The sequence below is a fragment of the Palaemon carinicauda genome, chromosome 18, assembly GCF_036898095.1.
Source record: "Palaemon carinicauda isolate YSFRI2023 chromosome 18, ASM3689809v2, whole genome shotgun sequence".
Classification (NCBI taxonomy): domain Eukaryota; kingdom Metazoa; phylum Arthropoda; class Malacostraca; order Decapoda; family Palaemonidae; genus Palaemon; species Palaemon carinicauda.
In genome coordinates, this window is record NC_090742.1 from 91,889,850 (window position 1) to 91,899,622 (window position 9,773).

Below are 9,773 nucleotides of genomic sequence, written 5' to 3' on the forward strand. Positions count from 1 at the left end.
TGGTACTAATGAAATAATGATTGAAACAAAACCCTCAAGATGATTAAAACTATCTTCTAAAATACCTTGAAGATCGTCAACATATCGATACCAACCAATTTGGGAAGACCACGCTGAAGAAATTAATCTAGATCCAAAAAACTTCATATATATGTTGGATGTAAGTGGGGACAAAGGATTATCCATAGCCATACCAAGAACTTATCCATAGTAATCTCCATTAAAAGTAAATTTACACTTTTTTAATGAACAGACAAATGAGTTCAATAATAGAATGGGTTGATAAAGATAAATCATAAGCATCTAAAATACTCGACAGGAAATACAATAAGTCATCACCTGGCACCTTGGTAAACAACGAAGTCACATAAAAACTTACTAATCTATTTCTGGTCGTAAGGTTAACTTTTTGAAATTTTTTGCAAAGATCAACAGATTTTTTTTATATAAAAGATTGAAATAGATCCTAAGATCGTGGAAAGTAATTTGACTAAATATTTGGATAATTTATAGTTGATAGAACCTGTAGCACTGATAATTTGCCTGATTGGATTTCCTGTTTTAAGGGTTTTGATTAAACAATATACATAAGGCAAAGACGGACCAGTAGAGATAAAGGCAGCAATTAAGGATTTATCTTGTTTTATGATAGATTTTAAGTTTTTATTAAAATCTTTGATGACCTCGTCTAAGGGATTAACTCTTAATTTTATGTAAGTGGAAACATCAGATAAAAGTACATACATCTTTTCTAAATAAGGGGTTTTGTTCATAATAACTAATGCATTAGCTTCAACTGCTTTTGTAATATGCAATTCACAGCCATTTTTCAAGGATTTTAAGGCTGTTAAAAAAACGTTTAGGGAAATTGCAGGGGTTTGCATAATCCTTCACGGAATAAACAAGCCCTTTAGCAATGTCGATGTTACACTGGGGAATTTTCTTAGCTTTTATTCCAATTTTACGAAGGCAGAGGCAATATCTACACTCTTAGGTTTTTTATTTACTGCAAATGATAAACCATATCCCAAAGCCTTTTTTACTTCACTTGATACAAGTTTATCAGACAAATTTATAACACAATTATCTTGAAAATACTTGTTCCAATCATTTGCCTGTATTAGTCTATTCTATTTATTTTTCAAATGAACACTTAACACTTGTAATTTCTCTCTAAGTCGGGAGTAGATAACATTCAATAAGGGTGTTCTCCAGTCAAGAGGAACACCCCTCATAAAATCATGTTTAGCCTTCCATAACTTTTTGAATAGTTGTTGTCCTGTCCTTCTTGTAGTTTCCAGGTGTTTCTTCAGGGAGAAAACACTGAAATCACTAAATGGGTGGTCGATCTCTATTTTTAGTCGAGCTGGGAGTAACGTTTTAGGGATCATATGTTCCTCTAAACAACAATGCAAAAATTTTCGTTGGAGTCTAGTAGAGTGGGCTTTCACCAGGGAGTTTTGAAAGTCCTTTAAGAGATAAGATAGGAAAGGGAAAATGAGGCAAAAGTTATGCATGGGGTCCATGTGTAGAAATCACGAAAGGTGACACGTGATGAATATAAAATGTATTATAGACACGAAATAGAAAATGAAAAGACTTGATTGGATTTAGTACTTCCATCCATTAGGGACATCAACAGACTCAACAATGAGAATACATATACAAAGACATCGTATTTATACACGAGAAGAGGATCCAAAAGCTATCAGTTTCTTAATAATTCCGGGAGGGTCAGATTTTACATAAAAGGATAATATTGGATTAATGGAAAACAGACCTGGGGTTTTAGTCAAATTTCTACCTTTAGTACAGGAGAAAAATAGTCCATGTAAATGACTATATCCAAAGGAATATTGTTGAACCCTTTTTATCCAGAAGACTGTCTTAATTTGTCATAACGGCCTTATCTCCTCGGGGTCATGGGTGTTAAGATCATCATCATCATCATCATCATCATCATCCTCATCATCATCATATGTAATCTTCAAAAACAGGCCTGGTCATCAACAGTTGAACAATCCAAAAGAGAAGTCTAAATACAATCAATTCCAGGGCAGGTCAGTATCTATAAATCACCATTCAAAAATAGGTTCTCCAAGGGAATCCAAAGGAAAAATCTCTTCAAAGGAGGATATACGACCTGCAAAATAAAAAAGAAAAACCCTTACGAACAGTCCTAGCTAACTAAACTATTGCACTATAATCAAAGATAAATAATAAACTTTCTATTATTCAGAATCACTCCTAGCAAAGATAAATAAATTGTACTTACTGTCGAAATAAACAAAATACTTCCACGCTGGTAAATAGATATAATAATAGTAGTTCAGCATTCATACAACTGCCTCTTGCTGCAGTCAAATCAAAATAAGCATTTGCCCAAGACATGCACCACTGTCCTAACCTAGCTAAAAATACAAACAATCTCAGTTATACCAACAGTCTTTCTCACAACAAACAATCAATACACTAACTACCTCTCGCTAGCTGATACACACACCCGCTCTCTCTCTCTCTCTCTCTCTCTCTCTCTCTCTCTCTCTCTCTCTCTCTCTCTCTCTGGATTTGGCAAACAACAAAAAGTAAATAAAAATAAAATAAAAATCAATCCTCCACATTCCTCCCCCCTTACTTTGCCAAATGCTTCTACATTCCCACACAACCATTTACATTATTTTTTCATTACCTAGTCGCAGTCGGGAACGGGACCTCTACTCCAAGTAACTGGGCCTTCATACACTCTCTCATTGACTTCTTCCTATCACAATCATTCACTACATTAACACTATTCCTATCTAAATCCATATCATCTAATATATCATGTACAATCCCATCTACCTTACTATCATCTGGCCCTAAAATCTCACGTATTTCTGTAAGCAATTCATCTATTTCATCAAATCCTTTTTCTACTTTAATAAAAAGATTCATTCATACTACTTATCATTCATCTATCTCTCATTCTCGCATTCATTATACTTTCTTTTACATCATCTAGGGAAAAACCACACATACTATAGGTATCATTCATACTCAGCCTTGATTCATCTGTATCAATACATTTATCTTCTACACTCACATGTACATTTACACCCTTGTAATACTTATTTCTATTCTCAATTTTACTTATAAAATTTCCCCTTTCTTCATCCTTACTTATACATTAATTCTTTCTTTCAAACTTTCACAATCCCAGTCGTCATCCTGTTTTATCTTACATGTCATAACATGTCTCAATTTGACATACCTTTCATCCTCTACATTGACCAACGTATACATACATCGCATGCAATCACCCTCTCGTATACCCCATATTCTCTTCCTCCTTACAGTCGGCAACAAGCTCACCTACACCTCCGGCTCCTACAAATTCAAAATACCATCATACACATGCACACTTTTTTTCACTAAATTACTTGCTTCCGAACCTTCCACTATGTATTCACAATTGTCACCATTGGCAATTCCCAAACTATTCGGCCACACAACTTTTGCACTGACAACCTCACTCGCATTTCTTGAGAATTTAAAAAAAAATTTCGCTATTAACGGCACACCTTTCCATACCTACGTGTATACACTACCTTCTTCATTCGAATAAAATTCCCCAATAAATTCACCCTTAACTTTCATCTTTATCATATTTACACTAGGATGTACGATCATACCACATTTTTTCAAGAATTTATAACATAACAAGACATCATATCTGTCATTCACTCCCTCAACCACATAAAAATCATTATCTTCCATCATCAGCCACCAAATTATAACAGTTTCGCGTAACTTTTCCTGCACAGACCCTTAAATTACCAATAACTTTTACTTCACCTTTACACCCCATAAATTTACTAACGTCCCTTACCTTATCGTATGCATTCCTAAACATTAAATTGACACCAAAACCAGTATCAATCAGACCAACTAGCTCTCTATTCCATTGAAATTTACTTTTGTACTCATGCAGTCATAAGCTCTTTCACACATCACGTCTTCATGAAGTAAACCTTCACGAACATGGATCACATTCACTTCGCACACACTCGAGGACTCTTCCCAGCTGAACCCTCTTACACTCTAGTTTCCCGAACATCCTGGCTGACTTAATCTCTTTTTCCTATATACTCTAGCTACATGCCCATCTACACCACATTCAGTACACTTACCCCGTGGCTCCTTGCACATTCTGGCATAATGACCATCCTTACTACATTTACCATAAATCTCATTCATACGATCACTACGACATCCACTCGCTATGTGCCCAGTCATACCACACCGATAATATTTTACCCCTTTCTCTTTCTTGCACTCGCTAATTCTATGCCCTACCTCACCACATCCAAAACAAGCACCTAGAGCCCATCTACATTCATTCTTCTTATGACCTTCCTTTCCACACCTATAACACTTTTCATCATAGACACGACTATCTGACATACCTCGATGCGCACTCACACTCCTATCCCTAATACGCCAATTACCCTGCCTAAAACCACCATTTGCTTTCCCAGTTCCTCCGTTACTTGCCCTAACACTCCTATCTATTACCTGATCAGCTATCCTCCTTGGCCCTCTCAAAATTGCATCCTTATAACTACCAAATTCTATTACACTTTCTGCCAATCCAGTTCTTACACTCATAGATTTACTCTCTTTCATGCACCTATCCAACTCATAGTCCTCAACTATCTCAAGCATATCATCCCATGTCAATCTCTCTTGCGTCCACCTCATTTTCTCGTTCCATTTCAAATTAATAAATTCACACACATTCTCAGGTACTGTGCCAAAACTTCCTTATTAACTCCTTATTCTCATCTATGCCTTCATCCCCATACTTCTTCCTAGCTAACGTCTCCAACCTAAATACATACATCGATATTACCTCTCCTACATTCATCTGTGATTCATCAAAATCACTCTTACGCTTATACCTAACACTCCCTTTCATATGTTTTACGTGTTCAATTATTCTTTTTTTCACACTTTCATAATCAACATCCCCTACACTCATTATCACACCATACATCATCAACAAATACCCTGTCAAATATTCTCCTAACTCCCTAGCCCAAACTCTCTTACTATCACCATACTTAGCCTGACAGAACCTTCCATACTCCCTAAAAAAGTCACACGCATCCCTAGTGCTATATTCATTAAACCTTTCACACCTCGGTACCTCTCTCATAACCACTGTCTTATAAACTTCAACTTCATTCTCACTACTATCTTCACTGCCCAATCCCTTCTTGTTTCCTTCTTCCTCATTCGAATATAACGTTTCCAATTCAACAGTTAAATTCTTTTCCTTAATTATTCCCTTTTTACCCTTTTCCTTACTTACCACTTTCACCCATTCATGATCATCCTCACTCTCATCTTGACCTTTCTTCTTTTCCCTCCTCACATTACTTTTACCTTTCTTCTCATTCTTCCTATCACATATCTGTTCATCCTTACTATGCCTAATTCCCTTATCTTCAATCTCACTATCACTCCCTTCTCCATTATCACTTACCTTAGCCTTCTCTTCCACTATCACCCCATTACCCGAGGCAAAAACCACTCCTCCAACTGCATCTTCACCCTTGAATGTTTTCATCATTCCCATTACTTTCCCTATCATAGCTTCCATTCGTTCCTCATTCACACGCATCCTTATCTCAACGCCCTCTTCCACTCTCTCTATGGTTCCCTTCAACACTTTCATTTCCTTTCGCATCTCCTCATTCTCACAACTCAGCCTTGCATTCGCATGCAACAACTTCTCTTTCTCTATGGACATCTTCTCTTCTCGCTCTTTAACCAACCATAATTCCTCCTTAATATCTTTAATTGGTCTTCCATTATCCAGTAAAATCTAATTTCTTATCCTAATTCAGTCCTTTGTCAAAGAGTCCAGCTTCTAATCCCACCTTGGCAGTCCCTGTTCGGGCGCCAAAATAATATGGCGAGATGTCGCAAAAACAACCCCCACACCCTTGATCACACTAACTGACAAATGTGTCCTCTGCACAAACTTTCCCCTTAGGTTATCAACTGGACTCTTGGGCAGAAGGGAAACAAAAACAAACTATAACCTTAACACTATATTTCTTAAAACTAAAACAATTCATACTAAAAAAAGAGCCTTCCAAAATCAAATATACCCCTCAAAATCACTAAAACTTAAAACTAAACACTTAAAAAACTTAAACTTGAATTCAACATACCCTAACTTCAAAACACAAAAAAACATATATATTGTGTGTGTTCACTAACACTGCATGATAACAGTAAAAAAAAAAAAAAAAAAAAAAAAAAAACACTTGAGTAATCATTCAATAAGCCAACTGTCTTTATTGGCATTACACCACTATATGAAACCAGAAGACTGTCTTAATTTGCCATAACAGCCTTAACTGCTCGGGGTCATGGGTGTTAAGATCATCATCATCATCATCATCATCATTATCATCATCATCATACGTAATCTTAAAAAAAACAGGCCAGGTCATGAACGGTTGAGCAATCCAAAATTGAAGTCTAAATACAATCAACTTCAGGCCAGGTCAGCAACTATAAATCAGCATTCAAAAATAGGTTCTCCAAAGGAGTCCAAAGGAAAAATCTCTCCCAAGGAGGAATTACGGCCTGTAAAATAAAAAAGAAAAACACTTTCCGAACACTCCTAGCTAACTAAACTATCGCACTATAATCAAAGATGAATGATAAACTTTCTATTATTCAGAATCACTCCTAGCAAAGATAAATAAATTTTACTTACTGTCGAAATAAACAAAACACTTTCACGCTGGTAAAAAAAATATAACAAGAGCAGTCCAGCATTCACACAACTGCCTCTTGCTGCAGTCAAATCAATATAAACATTTGCCCAAGACTTGCACCACTGTCCTAACCTAGCTAAAAACATAAAGAAACAATCTCAGTTATACCAACAGTCTTTCTCACCACAAACAATCGATACACTAAGTACTTCTCGCTTGCTGACACACACACGCACTCACTCTCTCTCTCTCTCTCTCTCTCTCTCTCTCTCTCTCTCTCTCTCTCTCTCTCTCTCTCTCTCTCTCGCTGGATTTGTCAAACAACAAAAAATAAATAAATATAAAACAAAAATCAATCCTCCACAATACACGACTCATGTCTATACAGTAACACCAATCTTACTAAACTGATTTATAGCCAGATTGATATATGTAATTTCAGGCGATTTGATTCCAAAATTTTACTTAACTTAGTCATTGTCACATTTGCCCTCATCAATCTTCCATTACGCTCAAATTCTAAAGATCCTATTTTGCACATTTAGACGTGTTTTTCATATTCAAATAACCCATATATATTTTTGATACATTAATGTCTGGATTCTCTTAACCACCTCGGGATCAGAGCCCCAGGCGAAATCACACAAAGACAAGAGCTTGTGTCCGGCCGGGAATCGAACCCTGGTCGGCAAGCTTGTACAGACTAACCTACTTGGCCAAGTGGGTTAGTCACTGTCTGTACAAGCTTGCCGACCAGGGTTCGATTCCTGGCCGGACACAAGCTCTTGTCTTAGTGTGATCTCGCCTGGGGCTCTGATCCCGAGGTCGTTAAGAGAATCCAGACATTAATGTATCAAAAATATATATGGCTTATTTGAATATATATATATATATATATATATATATATATATATATATATATATATATATATATATATATATATATATATATATATATATATATATTTATACAATAGAGCAACTGCAGAACTTATATTGGTCGAAAATAAAGTGACTCCCAGAATACTAAATTGATAATTTTGTTGACCTGGCAGGACTGTTGGTGAAAATGACAAAAAAAAGGAGATCTGACTGATTGCAATAATTACAGATGTATCACACATAGAAAAGTTCTCATAAAAATATGTAGTATGCTCATTATAAAGACGCTAGAGAGAAAGATTGATAAAAGCTAAGAGATGGACAAGCAGGATTTAGAAAGGGTAGTTGTACTGATCCAATTTTCTTTTTAAAAATATGTGGTACAGCAATGTGTAGAATATAAAAATCCACTTTTGATGGCCTTTATTTTGTGCACTATGAAAAAGCCTTTGCTGGTGTGTGAAGATTCCTATGTTATTAAGGAGTTCCTCTTATAAATATGTAAATTTGATTATGTCTGTTCAGGAGCATAGCAAGGGCAAAGTTAATGTTAATAGAGTCCTATCAATTAAACTTTCTGTGAACAGTGGAGTACTCCAAGGGAATGCATTGTCACCTATGTTGTTTATCATTCTCATGGATTTTGTATTGCATAGAAAAGTTGGGGCTGGTAGAGATGGATTGGAGTAGATTAGTAACAGGAAATTAGCCGACCTAGAGCATGCTTATGACACTATCATTATTGCCAGAAAACTACAGCACTTGCGAACCTTGCTTATCAGAATGCATGAAATATCACATGAGGTAGGGCTCTAGGTAAGTAGAATAAAGACAGAGAAGATAAGAACGGATTATGAAAGGGAAGATGAAAGATCATTGGAAAGAGAAAAGATTAAAGGGTTGAAATAATTTAAATGTTTAGAAGCTATCATGGTGGAGATGGGTCTATTTCAAGTCTATGAACAGAATCCTGAATTCGACAGGAATATGTAGGGGGACTTGTCATAAACTTTTAGTCTCTCTTGATAGCTGAGTCGGTAGGGTCCCTGCCAGCATGGTTTCTAGCCGTACAGGTGGTGGTTCGAATCACCACCCGGCCAGAAGCTGTTACCATAAAATGAATTCCAAGTGGATATGTATTCCAAAGATAGAATTCGGTATTAAATGCATTTCGTGGGTGATATTTACATTAATTAAAATCACGTGTGCTTGTGATATATGTTCATTAAAATAACAACGTGTTGCAAACTCACGATTCAGCTATCATGGTGGAGATGGGTCTATTTCAAGTCTATGAACAGAATCCTGAATTCGACAGGAATATGTAGGGGGACTTGTCATAAACTTTTAGTCTCTCTTGATAGCTGAGTCGGTAGGGTCCCTGCCAGCATGGTTTCTAGCCGTACAGGTGGTGGTTCGAATCACCACCCGGCCAGAAGCTGTTACCATAAAATGAATTCCAAGTGGATATGTATTCCCAAAGATAGAATTCGGTATTAAATGCATTTCGTGGGTGATATTTACATTAATTAAAATCACGTGTGCTTGTGATATAAGTTCATTAAAATAACCCCGTGTTGCAAACTCACGATTCAGCTATCATGGTGGAGATGGGTCTATTTCAAGTCTATGAACAGAATCCTGAATTCGACAGGAATATGTAGGGGGACTTGTCATAAACTTTTAGTCTCTCTTGATAGCTGAGTCGGTAGGGTCCCTGCCAGCATGGTTTCTAGCCGTACAGGTGGTGGTTCGAATCACCACCCGGCCAGAAGCTGTTACCATAAAATGAATTCCAAGTGGATATGTATTCCCAAGATAGAATTCGGTATTAAATGCATTTCGTGGGTGATATTTACATTAATTAAAATCACGTGTGCTTGTGATATATGTTCATTAAAATAACCACGTGTTTCAAACTCACGATTCAGCTATCATGGTGGAGATGGGTCTATTTCAAGTCTATGAACAGAATCCTGAATTCGACAGGAATATGTAGGGGGACTTGTCATAAACATTTAGTCTCTCTTGATAGCTGAGTCGGTAGGGTCCCTGCCAGCATGGTTTCTAGCCGTACAGGTGGTGGTTCGAATCACCACCCGGCCAGAAGCTGTT